The 22,978-nt window shown below is 33.9% G+C and overlaps 1 long non-coding RNA gene across 1 annotated transcript in view; it reads right to left on the bottom strand.

The window, feature by feature from the left end:
* The window catches only part of LOC130540745 (uncharacterized), a 63,510-nt gene that overhangs the window by 28,739 nt on the left and 11,793 nt on the right, over positions 1-22,978 (bottom strand). Inside the window, exons 2-4 of the long non-coding RNA XR_008954736.2 lie at positions 11,410-11,460; positions 9,411-9,538; positions 5,702-5,879 (exon numbers count right to left, since the gene is read on the bottom strand). This is a non-coding gene — a long non-coding RNA (uncharacterized LOC130540745). The remainder of the gene's footprint in view (positions 1-5,701; positions 5,880-9,410; positions 9,539-11,409; positions 11,461-22,978) is intronic.

Below are 22,978 nucleotides of genomic sequence, written 5' to 3'. Positions count from 1 at the left end.
GCTGTTGCTTGTTGTGAACTGGTCTGTTTTCACAATATAATATGACAACTGGGAAGAGCCGTTTTCAGGAGAGCTGAGTTCCAGTTCCATCTTGTCAGTAGATTTCAGACGTATGTGTCATAACTCCTATGAGTTTTAATTTTCTCCCCTGTAAAATAGTTCCAGGCAAAGGACAGTTTGGGTGTAGAGTGAGATGAGAGATTTTAGTTCCAAGATTCCATAACATAGCAACATATAAACAATAGCACAGGATCAGATAGGAGAAGAAAGTGGAAAATAAGATAAGGGCATTGTGCATATGTGCATAGGCCATAGACCAGACAAGGAGAGAAAGTTATTACATGATATGCCATGGAAGAAGCAAGATTTAATCTGGTAACAAGACTTTTAATTGTTTAGGGGGAAATGTAAGGGAAAGGTATGAGAAGAAACAAAGATACAAAATGTGTTTTGGCAATTGCAGTGGTTCAATGTGGCTTAAGAAAAGAGAACTTACAGGGGAAGAAAAGCTAATCAAAATTCAAAGACTAGGGATGGGATTCATGTGTTATGGTCGAGGACTATTTTTCTTTTCTAACATGACCGTATCTATGATTTGGGGTGGAATCTCATGTACGTGGTGCTAGTGTCACCTCTTCTAGTCCAGACCTGTGGTCTCCAGCCAATCAATCATGGCTCTCTCCCACCCAAACTCTCAAAAGCCATCTCAACACAGGCAGCTGTTACCAATGCAAGAATATGTGCAGAGAAGTCAAAACCTATCTTCTACTTTTACATTTGAGAAACTGAGTGGATAGCTGAGGTAAAATGGAGCCAGAATTTTATCATTGGACTGGGAATCTGAGGAATGGAAGGAAGCAAAAGATGAGACCGCTATAGATGCTTTGCCACCTGCAATATGAGACACATAAGGAAATAGGACTGTAAGGCATCATCCTGGAACATTGGAATACTGGTAGTGCCCATATGAGGAAAGAGAAAGTTCAGGATGCAGATGAGAGGGGGTTTTTTTATTCGGGCTCCTTGAATTCAGGTGCAAGCAGGGCATATTCACTGGGACTGGACCTTATGGCATGAGAAGAATTTGAGTGAACTGGAAAAGGAGTAAAAACATTTTAGTAGGAGTAAAAATATAATCAGAGTGGGAAATCGCTGTAGTATCTACAAGAGTAGATAATAAACTCGGAGCACACTCTTCCTGATAGTAATGTGGGAAAAATGAGGCTCCTAACAAGATGGGGTTGATAATGGGATGCCCCCTAGTCTCCTCCTATTCTCCCAGGGCTTGACCATCTTCCCTTTTCATCAACATATTGAGAGTGGCCAGGGAAGCAGGAGTTCTTGTTTAAGCAGCGTGACAAATAAAGACGCAAAAGAGTCAGTGTAAGTCAAGAAAAGAAGAATGCATATATGGGAAAGGCCCATGCATAATCTCAGCCTGCCTAATTCCCTAGCCTTAGTCGAGGGGTTAGTTTACGGCATTTGCCTTTGATATGCATAATGCCTGCCAAGTTATACTTCAGTAAAATATTCCACATTGTACAAATAAAACAGGCATTGTGTAGGATCCAAGGGCATTTTTCTGAGCAGTAGTGTTTTGTCCTGGTTTTGTATTTAATCCTCACAATGTGGAATAAACCTGTGGGCCTCTCAGAATCAGGGCCTGTCATTACTGTAATTGGAGACAACTGTTAAACTCAGTGACTCATCTCTTTTCGTCCTCAATTTACAGAAAGGAAAAGATGGCTTTCCCATGTATGTCCGAGGGCTCATTAACCAAAAGTGTTCACGTATTGAAGGTGCAGAAGCAGCCTCGTTCTTCACCTGAATCAAGCCCTCAATCCACAGTGAGGCCACCTCTAGGTAATTTTGCAACATTAAACCCCAGAAAAGGTACATCTGGTGCTATACTTTCTAATTAATTGTAATATCCATATTTGAGGGTTTTTTGTCATTGTTAGGTCATGAAATGAAAGTACAGAAGCAAATAGAAACAATAATTGATGTGCAATCAGTAGCTAAGGTGGCTACATGTGAAGTTAAATGGCACTGTAGTAAACTTATTTTTATCTTATGCCTTTGTTTGGAAAATAGGGTGAGTAAAAACAAAAGCACACGACCTGTGCTGTAGATCGTTATGGTTGTACCTGTGTTTCAAATATGGGTAAGCAGGCGTCAAAAGCCTTATAATAACAGACACGAAGCAAGCTGCCCTGATACTGATCATCCCTATGGGAGATAAACTTATAACTGGTCTCCTCAGGGTAGAAAAAGAATAAATGGGCTTAAATGCTATTTGCTGAGGCAAGGTCACCATGGCTGAATAGTAATTGAAGATGCATAACAGTCAACAGAGACATTTGGTCCTTGGTTGTCTGTAAATTAAGGTATTAAATTTGTAAGATACTGTTCTTAATTCACAGTTTTAATATAATTGTGTTTACTCAATCAGAGTTGTTCGACATTGTAATTTCTAAGTTCTAATCTGTTTTTTTTTTAAAAAAGGCAGAGCAAGCATTGATTGTCCTCATTAAAGTTTGAACAGCAGCTATAAAAGCAGCATGATGGAACTGAACATCAGCTTAGTGGGGAAAAAATAGGAAGTGATGGAACCAGGCAATGGAACAGGAAGTTTTTACACCTGTTCTAAGTCACTGTCTTAGTCTGTTTTGTGCTGCTATGAAAGGATACCTGACACTGGGTAATTTATACAAAACAAATTTATTTCTCATAATTCTGGAGGCTGGGAAGTCTGACACCGGCCTTCTTGCTGCATCATGCCATGTTGAAAGGTGGAAGGGCAGGAGAGCATGTGCAAGGAAAGGGGTCCAAACTCATCCTTTTATCAGGAACCCAGTGAAAACTAAGCCTCTTCCATGATAGTGACATTAACTTATTCATGAGGGTAAAGTCCTCATTACCTGATTATTCCTTAAAGGTCCCACTTCTCAACACATTGCACTGGAGATTAGGTTTCTAACACATGAATTTTAGAGACAAATTCAAATCATAATAGTCACCTCTTAGGTTATTTGCATAAAAGGTTCAGCAAAATGTGTGTGTGACCAGGTGGTACACGTCAAAGTTGCTTACAGCTAGAAGGATTTATCATAAATGGCTCAAAGGCAGCAGTAGGGAGAGCAGAAATTCCTAAAAGTCTGCAAGCTGGAGAAGTACTAGGGTAAGCATGTAGGAAAAGTGCCACAAACGTTTAGAAAACTAGAAGAAAAGCAAGAAAGAAAAATAAGTGTGGCAGTTGGCCTGTAAAACCAGTTTTAAGTTAAATGCTTTTTTTTTTTTTTTTCTTAAGAGTCTTGCTCTGTCGCACAGGCTGGAGTGCAGTGGCGCAATCTTGGCTCATTGCAGCCTCCGCCTCATGGGCTCCAGCGATTCTCCTGCCTCAGCTCCCGAGTAGCTGGGATTACAGGTGCTCACTACCACACTAGCTAATTGTTTTGTATTTTTAGTAGAGATGAGGTTTCACCACATTGGCTAAGCTGGTCTTGAACCCCTGACCTCAAGTGATCCACTTGCCTCAGCCTCCCAAAGTACTGGGATTACAGGCGTGAGCCATCATGCCCAGCTGCTTTTCTTTACCTTTCTCTCAAAACATTCTTTTAAAAAAATCATTTTATTATGACCTGGCAATTTGATATTCAACTTAAACCAATCTAATCTCTGAATTAGTAAATAAAATAACTGTTGTGACCTATTGTGTTACTATGAAATTAGACATGTGATCAGTCAACAGTCCAGGATGAATGGAATGTTACAGTTCATAATAACTTTAGGTTATCATGGACAGTTAATGGCCTTTGAAAAGAAACACTACTCAAGCTTCAAATTCCAGCTGAACTCTGCATGGCATAAGGGCAGGAGAACTTCTACCAGATGAGTTCCTTTCACAAGCACATGTCACGCTGTGTGGATCCGGCTGTGGAAACAGTTTGCCAACCTTATCTTCAGAAACACATAGTCAGTGTTCAGACAAAGAATGTCAAAATAATGCTTAGTTTTTCTTTGGGTGATTCAATGTGCTCTGGCCAGAAAATAGGCATAATAACCTTTCTGGCATGTTTCTCACTAATTGTCCTTCAAACCGAGAGAGGTATTTTCAGAAGATTGTTTGCTTGTGCTGAAAGATCAGGGAGCAGTGAACAGTGTGAAAGGTACAGATTTGGACAAAATTATGAGTGATATACTACATGAATGAAAACAAATCCATGCCTGGCACTGGTATCTGCAAAAAGCTCCGTATATCTATTATGTTATAGTAGAAAACTGTTATGGCATTCTGAGCATCCATGTGCAAAATCAAGATTTACATATAATGAAGTATATCTGTTTCCTATTTCTCCCTCTATCCAGTTAAACTTCCAGCGCTAACTTGAAACCAAGAAGATAAAAGCTTCAAAAATACAGGACCAGAAAAGGGGGGATAGAAAATGTGACAATCCTTGTATGGATATATGGAAGGAATACAAAAAGAAGGGTCGCATATGAAAGAGAGTAAGGTGGCAAATACAGCTCCAATCCCCGTATTGCCTGCATCTCCTACCTCCCTTCTAGACAAAACAAAATTACTGGCAAAGTGATAATTGTAACAAAATATCTCATCAAGGGAAGTAGATGTGGGCTCTAGAGATGAAACACCACTTTGTATCCTGAAAAATGAGAGTGAGTAATGATTGGTAGGCAAACTCGTAGTGAAATAAGCATGGTGGAGAAAGATTAGCCTCTGCAAGCTGGGGTGAGGCAGAACTGAAGCAATAAGAAAATGACTTAGCAAAGTCTATTTTTCCCAAACTTCCTCTGCAGGGTGCATTTATTAAAAACAAAAAACAAAACTGTCAGTGGAGCAAAAACAAAGGTGTTCTGGAGAAGGATACAGTGATTCCTCTGGTTTCTTTACTTCAAAAGTACTTAAAGATTATTTTTCTATCAATCTTAATATTCTTCTTTCTCCTTTAGTACTGAGATTTTGTTATTTATAGTGATTTTAGTAGGTTTTGGTTTGACTGTAAGTCTTTTTTTTTCGGAAATGACTTCAAACCCTCTTTGGGAATTGACAAGCATTTTAAAACAAAGTCCAATCTTGGTACTTTTTAGATTTAAACTAGGAGAATAGAGATGAAAATAAATATACATACTCATTTACTTAATTTATATTATACATCCCTGTGTATAAAAATACATATTTTATATTAAATATTTGTATATATATCTTATGACAGGAAGAGGGTGAATGTCTGACTCATCAAAAATAGTACATAAGTCAACTATTTGTTTAAGGTTAGCGACTTCTTTCACAGGAAGCTTAAGGGAGCTTAAGGGAATAAGTATAATGCTTCTAGCAGAAACAAAAATAGAATGGTATTTACAACGATTCAGATTCTCCGAAAGTGTGAAGAACAATAATGCAAAATGTTTAGAACTGAAAGAAAATAGAGACTTTAAGATAAAAGCTGTCTTCATGTCAGTGAAATAAAGCCATGTGTGCTAAATTTTTTTCTGATTATGTACATTCTTCAGAGGCCTCTGGGGCAAAACAGGTGTCTGTAGTATAGAAACTATGTAGAGGAAACTGTGCTTCACTTTGCCAAAGCAGACACATCAATATGGAAAAGACAACTGTGTGAAAAAATAGTGATAGAAAATAGAATAAACCTGCTACAGCACTGCTAACTCTTAGGAATCTTACCACAAGCCAAGCCCTTTTTACGAGCTACATAGGCGTTTGCTCCTAAAATGTCCTGACTGCCTTGTGACAGGCTCTGAGAGGTGGTGTGGTTTGTCCCAGGGCATGTACCTCATCAGTTGTGGAGCCAGCGTTCAAATTGTAGTACCTGATTCTAGAGTTCATCTTCACCACAAAATACCTAAAAGAATGAGCAGAAATAGAAACAGGGTGAAATGGAGAGAGAGAACAGTCTCCCCTTTCCAACAGCGTTCATGAATGGAAATGCTTATGAAGGAAACATGTTAAGGAGATTATGAATGAAATACGTAGCTGTACTTCTCGACCCACTAATAATTTAACCAATATTAATTGAATATCTAGTAACTTCAATCAAGACACAATGTTAGCTGTTGAAGATACAAGAAATGTTTCTATTTGTTTGACTTCATATCTTTCCATAAAGATCCTTCAGGGTCTCCCTGGTACTTCGGGGAAAAAAAAAGTGGTTGGGGGAAAGCATTAGGGAAAAGAGCTAATGCATGCTAGGCTTAATACCTAGGTGATGGGTTGATAGGTGCAGCAAACCACCATGGCACACGTTTACCTGTGTAAAAAAAACTATACATCCTGCACATGTACCCCGGAACTTAGAATAAAATTTAAATTAAAAATTTAGAAAAAATAATCCTTAGTTTGACGTTAAGGCCCTTCATCATCTAGCCTTATTTCCCGATAGTGCTCTTGTAGCCTGTTCTCAAGCCATTCTGAAATAGTCAAAGACCACCCCTGATGTTTTGGTAAATTTCTTTCTTTCTTTTTTGTTTTTGAGTCAAGAGTTTCGCTCTTATTGCCCAGGCTGGAGTGCAAGTGCTATCTCGGCTCACCGCAACCTCCGTCTCCCGGGTTCAAATGATTCTCCTGCCTCAGCCTCCTGAGTAGCTTATAGGCATGTGCCACCATGCCCAACTAATTTTGTATTTTTGGTAGAGGCAGGATTTCTCCATGTTTGTCAAGCTGGTCTTGAACTCCCGACCTCAGGTGACCTGCCCGCCTCGACCTCCCAAAGTGTTGGGATTACAGGCGTGAGCCACCGCGCCCTGCCGTTGTGGTAAATTTCTATAGGCTCTTCTCTCTGGCAATATCCCTCCCCTACATACCGCTCCTATTACCTTTTGACCTGGCTAATGCAAACCCTTCAAAATTCAATTGAAACATATCTTGTAAAGTCTTGTCTGACAAATACAAGTCTGAGATAGGCATCCTTCCTTTCTGTTCACACAGCCCCTCACATTATTATTTTCAGTTTATTTTTCTCCACCAGTAACATGGAAAGTCTTTTCAAGCAGGCACTGTCTTTTACCTTTTATGCTCAGAACTAAGCCCGGCCATAGGAGCCATACAAATATATTTGTATTAACTTATATTTGTATTAACTTATATATGAAGGACATATTTTAAATAGCTACTACATAAAACACATAATTTATCAACTTTAAATAAAATAGAAAATGAGAATACAAATAAAAGTATTTGACTTGTTCTTCAAGTCCCCTTTTATATTTCACAAAGGATTTGAGGCATTTTACAAAAATACATTAATAAGAAGATATATAGTTAAGAGTATAAAGAGAAAATAGTCAACTCTGGCATTGAATATGTAGGTAAAAATGCACGACATATTGTATTATAGAAGAGTGGTGGGGGATGGCAGTCTATGTATATGGTTCCTGGTGACCAAAGAATGATCTGAATATGAAGTCATATCAGTTCTTCAGAAGAAGCAAAGCTATTCTTGATTGGTTTGTACACTAAAGGGAAATTTCTTATTTGGTTTCTCATAAAGAGGATTCTTTATGTAATAAAGAGCTCAGTGTTTCCCTATGCTTCTTTATACTGCATATAATAACACTTTTCACGTTGCTCTTTCAGATGAAGTCTTTCAATGTGGTTAAATAACCTAGTACTAAATCATAATTCAGTAAAAGTAAGCTTAAGAGGGTGTTGAAATAATCCTGGCCAATACACTATATAGACCCTTGTGATTATACTTGATTCAAAGGTAACACTCAGGACACGTAGAAGAACATACGCTGTGTGGCCTTCAGGAAATAGTTCAAAAATGTGATATCTCAAAATGAGCATTTAATAATCAAACATCAAGAAATTTGAGTTTATATTTGACAAGAACCTGGAAAAAGAAACTTCTGTTCTTCGGATTAAAGCACATTTCTTACATTCATTAACAACCAATCGAGAAGGATAAGCATAAAATAAGTCTAATGAAGATTTTTGCCTGAATGTATGGCTAGTAAGCGATATTTAAAAAGTATGCTTGGTGAAGTTTTTAGTTTTTTTTTTCCCTTAGAAATTAGTCCTAGGTCTACTCCAGCAAATAGAAAATTGGAAAATTGACAAAAAATGTTTCTAGGACAAAGCATAATCAATGTTACCTCATTATGAATGTTTCTTAATGTTTTAATCTTAAAGAAAAATTATACACATACATGTTCACATGAAATAAAGTTCAGATGGAATTTCTAATGCCAAACAATCTTCCTGTTATATTCTCCAAGATGAATGAGCTGCAAACTAAAATTCCATTAGTCAATATGCTTAAAAAGTGTATCTGTAAAATGACAAAATTTTTATTTTAAAATATCTGAATTTGTGCTCTAGTATTAATAAGGGTATAGAAAGTCCTGAAAGGCTTTCTCTGCAACACTAAGAATATTGTGGGTGTGCAGTTCTCTCATCTTTCAGGAAAACAGTGTTCCAGTAGCCAAGTCCAGACTTCTGGTGCTAGTTATAAGATCAGCTTTTAGAAGCACAGCACACTTACACTAGTGAATGTGCACAATCTGAAAGAATTTCTGCTGAAACCCACATGGTTGGTAACTGGTGCTACTGGGACCAGAACTCAAGTGCAGTGTGTTACCTTCTCAGTGTCTAGTTTCTCTTTCCCCTACCTAAGAGGACTCCCTTTCTGGACTACACAGATGAGATGAGCCATAATTGCTCAAAGTCAATTATTACATCCCATTTCTCTGGCAACAGTGATTGATGCAGTATCGTCACCCCTCAGTATACATAAAGGACTGGTTCCAGGCTTCCTAAGATACCAAAATCTGCAGATACTCGAGTGTCCGTGCAACCCACATATAGAAAAAATGGGCCTCACTATATTCAAGTTTGGCATCCTGTGAATATTGTTGGATGTGGAACCCATGAATACAGAAGGTTGCTGTATACATTAAAAATAACTTGCATATAAGTGGACTTGCACAGTTCCAAGCATGTCATCCAAGGGTCAACTATGATGAAAACAATGAGCTACATGGAAGTAACCTTGCCATGTTTGGCAGAATTACAAAATGGCCCCCATGATTTCTATCTTTTAGTGTTACTCCAGGCTTGTTAAATTACATAGCAGTAGGGATTTTGCCAATGTAATTAAGGCTACTAATCAGATTAAGATACGAAGATTATCTGGATTGACCTAACTTAATCACACAAGCCCTTTATAAGCAAAACATTTTCTCAAGCTGGTAGGAGAGAAAGAAATCAGAGGCATGGAAGGGATTTGTCATGTAACTGGCTTAAAAATGGAGGGGGTTACATGGTAAAGAATGTGGGTAGACTCTAAGGGATGAGAACATCTGACATGTAGCAAGAAAATGGCAGCCTCAGTCCTACATCACAAGGAACTGAATTCTTCAACAATGAGAATTACCTTGGACAATAACTTTTCTTCAGAGTTTACAAATTAGAACTTGGTCTGGCTCACATCTTGAATTCACTCTCCTGAAACCCAGAGCAGAGAACCCAGAAACTCCTTGCTGGATGTCTGACCTACAGAAACTGAAAGAACAAATTTGCATTGTTTAATCTGTAGGTCTGTGGCAACTTGTTACACAGCAATAGAAAACTAATTGAATTTCTAGAGGTAAATGAGAGAACCCCAGATGCTTCTGGCAGTCATCTGTTAACATGAGGGAACAGTCTGCCAAGAATTGCATCAACACCACAGGAGAGGAAGGAAATAGAATGTGAAAGAGTGGAAATTTGGTGCCTATATAATCTGATCAAACTTTTCCTCATACCTGAATACTTTTGGATATTTTTAGTACACGAGTAAATGAGTTCTATTTGTTGTTTATACAGTTGAGGTTTGGTTTTCTGTTACTTTTACTCAAAAATACTCCAACAGATTCAGCAAATTTCTTGATTTCTAGATCACAATTACTTTCTCCACAATGACATTGGCTAGAAAATGGTAGCTCTTTTTCCTGGGTTTCAGCTTCTATAAACCTCTGACTTAATGCAATCACTATTATAAACATGTGAAATTAAGTACAATAAGAATATATCTATACAATTTAGGATATGGAGTACCTCAGAGGAGATATGTAAACTAAAAAAATACAAGTTAAAATTTTAATTTTGATAAATAAAATATCTGAAATGTTGAATATATTGATAGCTTAATAGCATACAGTTTGAAGCAAAAACATAATTTCACCAAAAGGTCAAATAGACATCACCCAAATTGAAAAAGAGAAGAAACCACTAATGTATATTAATAAACAGAACACAGTTTCAGAATGACACTATCAAACAATGTAACAAGTGTACATATATAGTCCCAGAATGAGAGGAGAGAGAAAATTACTAAAAAAAGATTGAAAATATACAACTGAAATTTTCAATTTTTAATAAGTAGCATCAATCCACATATTCAAGAAGTTTAGCAGATCCTAAGTAGGTCCAAATTTTTAAGAAGATTATATTTACACACATTAGAGTAAAATTGTTAAATACTGATAAAACATAGAAAAGCTTAAGACATCCAAAACATGCAGGAAAACAGCAAGAATGACAGTTGACTTGTCAGGAGAAAAATGGAAAGTAGAAAATTATGGAATATGTTTTCTGTGTGGAAAGGGAAAAAGTCTCCTTTTTCATTTGTGATGTATTTGAGGCATAACTATTTTCCTTAGTCTTGTTAAGGGTTTTAAAATTTCATCTTTTAAAAGACCAGTTTTGGTGATTTTTCTATTCTCTATTTGATTCATTCCTGTTCTGATCTTTATTATTTCCTTCTTCTAATTTTGGGCTTAATTTGTTCTTTTACTCATCCATTGAGTTATAATGTTAGACTGTTTGAGATCATTCTTTTTAAATGCAGTTTTTTTATCACCACAAATCCTCCTGATACTAATGCTTTTGCTGATTCCATAAGTTTTAGTAAGCTATGTATTTGTTTCATTTGTCTAGAGATATTTTTAAATTCTCTTTTGATTCCTCTTTGACCTAATGATTGTTCAGTAATGTGTCATTTAGTTTCCCTGTATTTATGAATTAGTCCATTTTCTTGCTGTTATTGATTTCTAGTTTCATTCAACATGTTAGAGTATGATTTCAAATCTTCCTAATTTTGTTAAGCCTTGTAACCTAATGTGATTTATCCTGTAGAACATTTCAGGTACACTTGAAAAGAATGTACACCCTTTTGCCATTGGGTCTAAATTTCTGTATATTTTGTTACATTTACTTGGTCTATAGTATTGTTCAAATCCACTGTTCTTTATTCATTTTCTGTTTGAATATTCTATCCATTATTTAAAGTAGGCTATTGACACCTCGTACTTGCCTCCTGTTATTGTATTGTATTGTATTGTTTTATATAATGTAAGTAAGTAGAGCCACTCTTGCTTTTTTTGGTTAGTTACCTTTGTGTGGAGTCTCTTTTTTCCATCCTTTTACTTCCAGCCTATGTAAGTCTAAAGTAAAATAAAAATAAATGAAGACATTACAAGGGATGTCTCAGAAATAAAAAGAACATAAACAACTATATGTAAACAAATTGGATAATGCAGAAGAAATGGATACATTCCTAGAAACATGCAACCTACCAAGACTGAAGTAAGATCCAGTACAATAACTATCAAAATCCCAATAGCATTTTCTCACAGATATTTTAAAAAATCCTAAAACTTGTCTTGAACCACAAAGGTTCTGAATAGCCAAAACATTCTTAAGAAAAAACAACAAAATTGAAGTTATCACACATCTTTATTTCAAATTATACTGCAAAATAATAGTAATTAAAACAGTATGTTACTGGCAGTAAAAACCATGATACATGTAGACCAATAAGACAGAATAGGGAGCCCAGCAATCAACCAGTGCATATTTCATCAACTAATTTTGGCAAGGGCACCAGGAATACATAATAAGGAAAAAGAGAGGCTCTTCAATAAAAGATGTTGGGAAAACTGGATATCCACATGCAAAAGAGCAAAATTTGAACTTTATCTTACACCATACACAAAAATCAACTTGAAATGGGTGACCTAAATGTAGGATCTGAAAACATTAAAATTTAGAAAAAAAAAAAAACAACGTAAGTTACAATCTGGTATTGGGCTTGGTAATGAATTTTTGGATCTGGCACCAAAACTACAGGCAACAAAAGCAAAAGTAAACACATGGGAATGCATTAACCTAAAAAGCTTCTACACAGCACAGGAAACAATCAATAAAATGAAAGCACAGCCTACAGAATGGGAGAAAATATTTTCAAACCGTATATCTGATAATGGGTTAATATCCACAATACATAAATAATACATAATGACAATATATGTCAATAAGAACAACCCAAATAATGTTAACATAAAAATAGGCAAACGACTTGAATAGACACTTTTCCAGATAAGACATACAGATAGCGAATAGGTATATGAAGAAGTGAGTATTATCACTAATCATCAGGAAAATCCTAATCAAAACTACAACAAGATATCACCTCATACCTGCTAGGATGGCTGTTATCAAACAGACAAAATGATAACAAATATTGGTGAGGATATGAAGAAAAGGGAACTTGTATACACTATTGGTGGGACTGTAAATTGCTACAGCTATGATGGAAATCAGTATGAAAGATTCTCAAAAAATTAAAAACTATATAAACCAGAAATCCCTCTTCTGGGTACATATCCAAATGATATAAGATTAGTATTTTGAAGAGATACCTATACTCCCAAGTTCACTGCAGCATTATCCACAGTAGGCAAGATATGGAAACAGTCTCTGTCCATCAGTGGATGAATGGGGTGTGTGTGTGTATGTGTGTTTAAAAACATACATACATGAATATATACATACAATGCCATGTTATTTAGCCTTTAAAAATAGAAAACCTGTCATTTGTGACAACATAGATAAATCTTGAGAAAATATGATAAGTAAAATAAGCCAGACACAAAAAAATTCATAGTATTACTTATATGTGGAATCCTAAAAGTTGAATTTACAAAAACAGATAGTAGAATGGTGGTTACCAGAGGAAAAGGCAAGGAGAAATGGGGAGATGTCAGTTAAAGAGTACAAAGTTTCAGTTATGTAAAATGAATAACCTCTAGCAATGTGAAGGACAGCATGAAGACTACAATTACTAATATTGTATTGTGTATGTAAACTTTACTGAGAGTAGAGCATAAGTGTTCTCACCACAAACACGCAAAAGTTAACCATGTGAAGACATGGATATTGTTAGTTTGACTATAATAATCTGTTCACTGTGTATATGTATAAGAAAATATCAAACTTTACATATTAAATTGATATATTGGAAAATATTTGGCATTTTACTTAAAATTTAAAAATACATTATGTGACCTACCAGTTCCGTTCTTATGCATATAACTAGGGAAATGAACACATAAGTTTACCCCAACATTTTCACATGAATTTTCATAGCAGCACTATTCAAAATAACCAATAAATAGAAATGACTCAGGTGTCAATCATTAATTAATGATAAATTAATATTTAAGAAACTTGTATACCCGTAGAATAAAATATTATTGAGTAATAAACAGCAGTTAAATACTGATATGTTACTCATGAAATAAATTTATAAAGATTTATGCTATATGCAGACATAAAATAGTATATTGCTTGATTACATTTGTATGAAGTGTCTAATATAGGCAAACTTATAGAAACAAAATAGATTAGTGGTTGCCTGGAACTGGGTTTGGGAAGAAGGATTAGCTGTAAATTGGCATGAGGGATTTTTATCAAAGTGAAAATAGACTATGAGAATGTTACACAATCCTGTAAATTTATTAAAATTTATTGAAGTGTATAATTAAAATAAGGGAATGTAATGGCATCTATATAAGCCATATCTCAAGAAGTATTTAGAAAATAACAGCCAAATAGAGACATTTTCAGACAAAAGATGAAGAAAACTTATTACCAGCAGATCTGTACTTTAAAAAATGCTAAGGCAAATTTCATGCTATAGAAAAATTATAGAAGACGAAGGCCCAGATATGCCGGAAGAAATAAAAAGTACTCGAAAAGATAAATATAGGAGTAAATACATAATGGTCTTTTGAAAAAAGACTATTGGTTATTTAAAGCAAGCATAACAACATTTTTGTGGCTTAAAAATATATGTAGAAGTAAAATATATGATAACAATATTACAGAGACTAGAATGACAGGGTAAATGAAATTATACTATTATATAATTCTTTTATAGTTCAGGAATTTTTATGTTAATTCAATATAAACTAAACTCTAGTATAACCACTGAATATTAAAAAAGGATTTGTAACTAAAAAGTCAATAAAGATAATGAGTTAGAATGCTGAAAAAAATTCACTTGATCAAAGAATATTAGGAAAGAACAAAGGACTAATGAAAAGATGAAGGAAATAAAATCAAAGTACAAGATAATAGACAAAATTATCAGCAATTACATTAAATGCAAATGAATTCACTCAAATTAAAAGATAGAGATTATTAGATTGACATAAAAAATAAGCTAAACAACTATAGTTGACCCTTGAGCAACACACAGTAGTTAGGGAGGTCTTCATCCTCATTGTCTTCATGTTGAGTAGGCCAAGAGAGAGGAGGAAGAGGAGGGGTTGATCTTATTGTCTCAGGGGTAGCAGAGGTGGAGGAGGTGGAAGGGGGTACAGAAAAGGCAGGCACACTCAGTGTAACTTTTATTGAAAAAAGTGTGTGTATCTTTGACCCACAAAGTTCAAACACTTGTTCAATGGTCAAATGTACATGCTTTTCACAAATGGCATCTTAAATATAAAAATATGAATGTGTATACAATAAAAAAGGAAAAGAAAGCAGATGTGGCTATACTAATATCAGAACAAATAGATTTTAAGACAATAAGTATTACTAGAAACAGACGGACATAGCGTAATAACAAAAGTATCATTTCCTGAAGATATTACAATCCTAAATATGAATGTACCTATGTGTAGTCATCTAATGACATAGCTTCAAAGGTATGAAAAAAAGTGAAAGAACTAAAAGTAGAAATAGATACACAGTCATAACTGGAGATTTTTAACACCACTCTCTCAATAGTAAGTAAAATAAGCAAGTGAAAATAAGTTTACAGGAGGTTTAAATAATTCCAATAACTGACTTGAATTAATAGACATTCATAAAGCATTATGCAAATAACTACCTAATACACATTCTTTTAATGTGCACATGAAATATCCACCCCCCTAAAAAACCATATATTAGCCATTGTTTTAGTCCGTTTTCTGTTGCTATAGCAGGATACCACAGGCTAGCCCATAAACAATAGAAGTTAATCAGGTTCACGGTTCTGGAGTCTGGGAAGTCAAAAACCATGGAACGAGCATCTGTTAAGGGCCTTCCTGCTGCATCATAAATAGCAGAGGTCATCACAGGGTGAGAGGGCAAAAGCTTGCCAGCTCAGAATTCTTTTGCTCTTCTTATAAAGCCACAAGTCTGATCATGGAAGCACCACCCCAATGATTTTATCTCATTCTAATTACCTCTCAAAGGTCTCACCTGTAAATATCATCAACATATGAATTTAATATTTAAGTTTTCAACATATGAAATTTGGTGGATAATAGTCAAACTATAGCAGTCATGAAGCAAGAATAGAATACTTTCAAAGACTTTGAATCATATAGAATGTTTTCTCTCCACAACAGAAAAAATTATAAATCAATAACAAGAAGATATCTGGGATTTTTCAGGTATTTGAAAATTAATTAAATTATTGGCATTCAGTGGGTCTAGGAAGACATTACAATAGAAATTCGAAATATTTTGAGTTGAATAAAAATAAAAATGCAACTGGTAAAGAGTTAACAATGGATCTATGACATTTTCCACACTGGGAAATATTCTAGGAAATCATTAACTTTGACCCGACCTATTTGGGATCATGTTAATAATGGTATTTACTAAAAGCAAGATACAGAAAAAAAATTATTTTAGGGGAATAAGAGATTCCTTAGTAGGATATATCTGATCTTTCCAAATCACTTATTGTCAAAAAAAAAACATCACCTGGAATTTACAATTCACGGTTTATGGAATGGCTGGGTAGAGAAAGAAAGTCACACAAACATTTTCAGTCTATACAGTAATGAAGAAAACTTAGAAGCACCAAAAGAAAACAGTTTCTTTTAATAACAATGTCCCATCTCATGTACATTATGTTCTACCAAGCTATTCTGAATATAAAATGCCTCCTAGTGGGAAATAAATTGTAAAATTAGAAAGCTATCTACAGGATAAGGTCACTGCAATATTTTATATATGAATGACATATATATACATATATGTATATATACCCCTGTGTGCATATATAAACACTTGTCAAAGCACTTAGACTATATGTAATAAAATTTCTAAAAATCCAACTAATCAATAATGAAAAGGCAAATAGTCCAATAAAACAGCAAATCCTGAACAAACATTTTTATAAAATATCCATATGGCTAATGTGCATATGAAAAGCATTAGTTATCAAATCAATGCAAAATTAAAATTGTGATAAAATATGATATGTACAACAAATGCATAAAGTTTTAAAATTTGACAATATTTAAATGGTAAAGTGTGGAACAACTAAAAATTTTTATATATTGCTGATGGGAGTCCAAAATGGCACTGTTATTACTGTTAGGTTCTTTCTGACAAAGTCTGACACACACCTACCTTATAAGCCACTGCCATATTCAAAAGAAATAAGTGCATATGTCCACATGAAGTATTTTACTAGAATATTTACAGTAGCTTTATTCATAGTGTCCCCAGTGTAAACAATCCAAATGTCCATAAATAGTAGATTAATTAAATCATAGAATTCTTACTCATAAGAAGGAACAAGCCACAAAGTGTGATAATGTGAATAAACTTCAAACCATTATGTTGAGTAAAAGTCAAATAAGAAAGAGTGCATACTGTGTGTTTCCTTTTACATCATGTTTAAGAACAGATAGGATGAAAATCATTGTTATAGCTATCAGAACAGTGAACACCTCAGGGAAAGGGTATTGAAAAGATATCCCCCTGGATAGAAGAGATTTCTTAACAGTTGTAAACGTATGTCAAAATCCATTGTGTTTTATATTTAAGATTTGAGTATTTTATTGTGTGTAAATCATAAATTAATTGTACCTCAATAAAGTACTTTTAATATAAAAGGGAAAACAAATTAGCAGACAGACCCAACTATTTGTTGGAAACAGGACAATAAAACAATGTTCACCAGCACAGGAAAGATTACCTGCCTTAATAGTCTCTATATAACCATCTCATTCAACATCAATTTCAAATAACTAAGATGTATGTTGAAGAAAAACTGAGACAGAAAGATGTATTTTTTAAAAAATAGAATAGTGGTCAAACTATGTTCTGTTTTCAAAGATAGACTTTAATACCATAATTCTGAAAGTTCTACTGGATTCAGTTTTCACATAAACTTTAGCTTGTATAGACAGTTTTAATATTTAGAAGTCAATAATGGCTTTTTAAAGACTGGCATACAACTAGTTCTTTTTACTATGTCAAAATCCATACATTTATAAATAAAGGTAGGATATTAAATTTGAAAGTACAGAAATAAATTAATCATATATACTAATATGTTAAGCAATAAACTATAATATGTGTCACCAATGGGAAAAAAGGGAGAAGTAAACATCTACATATTTCTGAATTTCAAAAAGAATCAAAAACATTCGAGATTGTCAGAAGAAGCAAAGTTCATTTTAGCACTGACTCAACAGGAAATTTCTCAAGTGGAATTTTACATCAGGATGCTGTGTGATATAAAATAAACAATGGTGTCAATAATATTCTGCAATAAATGCAGTAAGAATGTATTTTCTGTCATGTTCTCTGATAAAAGCTGAAAATATGCCATTATCAAACACACCCCCAGTAGCAATTCTACAAAATTTAAAATAAATATCATCCAAAAATATATGCTTTCTCACCTCGAGGTAAACCTTAAATTATCTAGAGGGGTGGAAACCAGCATATCAATTTTACCTGCACACAGAAATGCTGGCAAATGGAAAGGAATGATACTCTATTTCTATAGATGTCACTTTAAGATGGCACCATAACTCAGAACTCAGAACTCAGAAGAAATTGTAGGGTAGTTGTTATTTATAATTGGGATGTATTTATATGCAAAGTACCCAGTTCTAGAACTGGACAAAAATTTTAATATGGCTGCTAAAATAAATGGCATAAACTGTGTTCTCATCTCTTCTACAAAAACATACATTTTCCATTTCTGGATCCTGCAGTTCCTTGAACTATCTTCCAACCAGCAGGTAGTTATCCCAGTCTAGAAAATGTAACATTTGCAAATTGCTAAGCCTCTCAAAGTATAAAATAAATTCTAGGCTCAGTTTTTTCATCAGAAATTCTGCCCTTACTATATCTATAGTATTAATTTCAGAAATGAGCAAAATGATCTGTTTATATCAAAAAAAGATTTGATGGTGTCAGGCAGGAGAGATGTTTCCTGTCATGCCTTATTTACATCATAATATGATGTCTTAGAATTGAGCTTATACAATGGAGTCTGTGCTTGTGGACCTGTAGGTTATATATTATCTCTCTAATAGACTGCCTGTAATTTCAGATGACAAATATTTTCTCACATTATCCAAAATAAGGAAATAGATGCTGCTACATATACTGGCAGAAAATCTTGAGAATCTACTTACGTATTACAGCACAGCTGAGAATGAAACTTGTCAGCTCAGTGGCTTTAGGCATCTCTGTGTATCTGTGCCTATGTGAGAATAAGTTGGTATGTTTGGTTTCTTTCTCTGGTAGTTATGAGTGTAAAACCACTATAGAATGTTAGCTGGTATCCATAGCTCATACACCCATTAATAAGTGATGTATTAGTTTGTGAAGGAAATAAAGTTTTATTCTAAATATGTAATCCTTTTATCAATTTTCCTGTTGTAGTGCAAGTGCTAAAGTTGTCTCTCCCCTATGCAGTTTTACTCAGAAGATACGTGTACCTTTGACAATTGTAGCCCTCTCTCAATAAAGGTTGAGAATAATACAGAATATCTATAAAAATATACCAGCATAATTTTCTATCCAAACATAAAATATGTCTAAGTTTGATAATTAGTATGTAACTTTACATATGTTCCTTTTTGAAAGAAGACTCAACATTTCACTAAACTAATAAAATGCCATTAAATTTGCTCGAAATATTAATTAGTCAAATCACAAAAGGAACGTTTATGCCTTCTCCTCTCCAAAGAATGGTTAGCATTTCAGCTGTTACAGTTCCCTCTTCTAATCTCTATCAGAAGACAGTTAAACAGCACAACAGACATTACATGCAGTAGGCTGTAGGAATACAAATATTGGTACCATGGAAGGCATAATTGCATGGTTTTAGTCTATTTTATGAAGCTCCACCAATAGATGTAGATTTTCAACTAGAAAACTCTCTGGAAATAAGGTAATGTTGCTACACTTTATGTTCATGTAAAGTCATGTTAGACATATCATGAGAATAAATTGAAACTAATTATCTTTTAAAATCTATGGTTACCATGAAAAATAATAAAAGCATTCATACTGTGGATATCATTAAATAAAACAATGAAAATTTGTTAAAAATTTTATCAGTGATTATTTTAACCGTAAATACTAAGACAATAGAAACAAACTATTAGGCAATCGTTTATGGTAAGAAGAAAAGTTAAGACTTGTGTCATTAATCATTTACAACAATGCATCAAGGATAAAACAAACCACAAAAACAAATTAATCGAGTGTATATCTCTTCATAAAATATAGTTCCAGTGACTTGTGATTTTTTTAAAAATTTTTATTCTATTTCAAAGTGTTTTAAGAAGCACCTAATTAAAACATAGTTCCAGTGACTTGTAATTTTGTTAAAAAATTATGTTTCAAAATGCTTTAAGAAGCATCTAATTAAAATATGGTAATGGAATATTTTTGTACAGGCAAACAAATTGCTACCCACAGTCATGTAACAAACCTGCACATTCTGCACATGTATCCCATTTTTTAGAAGAAATTAAAATAATTTACAAATTGTAGGACTGCAAACATTTGATATGTTTATAATTACAGCTGCAATAGTGTATGTAATGGCTTTGTTTGATACCAGCCTGGCCAAGGTGGCGAAACCCCGTCTCTACTAAAAATACAAAAATTAGCAGGCTGTGGTGGCAGGTGCCTGTAATCTAGCTACTTAGAAGGCTGAGGCCCTAGAATCCCTTGAAACCCAGGAGGTTGAGACTGCTGTGAGCCAAGATCATGTCACTGCATAACAGCCTGGGTGACAGAGGGAGACTGTCTCAAAAAAGAGAGTATTAGATATACAATAAAGTGCACATATTTATAGTTTATTATTTGCTAAGATTGATATATTTATACTCTGTGTATACCCTGTGAAACCACCCCTATAGTCAATTATGAACATATCTACTACCCAGAAAAGTTTCCTCATATCCTTATGTAATAACACCCTCATGCCACTCCCTAGGCAAGCTAATGTGCCACTATAGATTAGTTCGCATATTCTAGCATTTTATGTAAATAAAATAATACACTATTCTTATTTGTGTGGCTTCATTCTAGAAAAACTATTTCAGGATTCATCTTTGTTGTTGCTTCTATAGTTTTTGGTTTGTTTTGTTTTTTGCTATGTAATATTGCATTGTATGGAGGTACCAGAACTTGTTTATCCATTAATCTATTGTGAATATTTGGATTGTTTTCAATTTCTGGTTACTGCAAGTAAAGCTGCTATGAAGTTGTGGACAAATCTTTGTATGGACATAAGTTTTCAATTCTCTTGGATAAACAACAAGGAGAAGAATATTTCAGTTAAATGGAAGGTTATTTTTAACATCTTATGAAACTGTCAAACTGTTTTCCAAAGTGGTTGTACCATTTTGCCTTCTTACCAGCAGTATATGAGAGTTCTGACTCTTCTACACCCTCACCAACAAACCTGTAATTCTTTAAAAAGCCTGGCCTTAGCAAATGTTGCCAAGGATGAAGAAAAGCCATGAGCTTTGATATTGTGTCCATTTCATCTAAGTTGACAAATATTTAGCATAAAATTGTTGTGAAGATACTGATACCCTTATTTCCCCTTTGGTATTTGTAAAATCTGTGATACAATCACTCTTCTCATTTCTTATCCTGATAATTTGTGACATCTACTTTGTTTCACCTTCTTGCTTTTCCAAATCTTTTGCGAGAATTTATCAGTTTTATTGACCTTTTTGATAGTCAGCCTTTGGTTTCATTGATATTTTCTTATTTGTGTTTCTATTTCAATATCTTTATCTTTATTCAATGTTTATATCTTTATATCAATATTTCCTATGAAATCTACATTATTTAATATTAATATAGTTTCTCCAGCCTTATTTTAGTGTGAAAATGGTATATCATTTAAAACTCTTTTTCACTATTTGTATGTATATAGAGAAAGTATGTTGTTGAAGATAGTTTTTTATTCAGTTTGACAACTTCTTTTAACTGGAGTTATTAACTTACAACCTTTTTTTATTACCTTTTCCATTTCTGTCTGCCTTCATTTAAACTGAGCATTTTTTACAACTATTTTCTTTATGTTGGCTTGTTAACTATAATTCTTTGTTTTGTTATTTTATTTATAGCTTTAGTGTTTATAGATTACATTTTTACTTTATCACAATCTATCTTCAAGTATTATACCACTATTTCCAATTTCTCAAAATCCAAATTACAGAACAAAACAAACAAGAAAACCCTTTCAAGTTATTTAGTTCTTTATTCTATTTTAGATGCCTGCTGTCCTGAAAACTTACTTAAACTGGAGTGGCTATATAATAAATCCAGCTCTATTCTAAGTGTTTCTTTGCCAAACATTCACTTGATATAAGTACAATACAAATTAATATTTCTTTGGTCTTAAAAATATTTTGGATTTTTTTTAAAGAAATCACCAGTCATTCTCATATTTATTGTTTGAGGACACATATTATGAGGAAACAGAGTAAGAATTATTTTAATGCGTATGGAAAAAAAGGTAGGAGTTGAGGGGAAGATGGATAAGCAGACAACATTCCCAAAAAGAGAGTTAACATAGCAAAATCATGACTGACGTCCTGAGATGCAGTGTGTAATTATGAGAAGAGTATGTGGCTTTGCATGAAAATCTATTATTTATTACCCTAATGTTTTATTTCATGCTCTTCAAATTTACTTTCAGCTTGAAGCAGTCACCAACTAAACTTATTGAATGTTTACTCTGTGCCAGGCACAACACTCATCATTTATAAGCTTTACTAACTCAATTAATCCCCACAATCCTATGAGTTAGGAATAATCAAGTCTATTTTTATAGAAGCATGCCAAATTTATGGTTCTCATCCCTCCAGACTGCAATGACAGATTATGGAGACATTAGAAAAGACCTTTATGATGCACAACCTCATCATAAAAAAGTTCCAGATGCCTCCTGACATAATAAAAAAATCAGATAGAACAAGGAAGCAAATTAAATGAATAAACTTTTTTCCCTTATATCTGAAAATTTGTCCTTATCCAGGCCACTGGAAATGCATGTTTTATAATTTAAAGGTAAATGGCAGTGGCTTACTAGCATTATTTACAAGTTTTCTTCATTGTTCCAATAAAAGTCAATGAACCTGAAGACTCTTGTAGTTATTTTTCTTTTTAAAAACCTTTATCTTTTATTCCTTTATGTTTTGTTAAATTATTAAGATTACTATAAAAACTCAAACAGTATAGAGAACTGAAAAGTAAAAATGGGAAAGCCCCCTTCATTTACTTCCCAGAGTTATTCCCTGCTAACAACTTCCAGTTTCTTTGGAAACTTTCAAAATAGAAAACAGCTAATGCCAGAACAACTTAGATATATTTACTGGTATAGATACCTCTTTCTAG

This window comes from Pan paniscus, chromosome 14, assembly GCF_029289425.2.
Source record: "Pan paniscus chromosome 14, NHGRI_mPanPan1-v2.0_pri, whole genome shotgun sequence".
NCBI lineage: Eukaryota > Metazoa > Chordata > Mammalia > Primates > Hominidae > Pan > Pan paniscus.
This window is presented reverse-complemented; position numbering and strand designations above follow the sequence as displayed.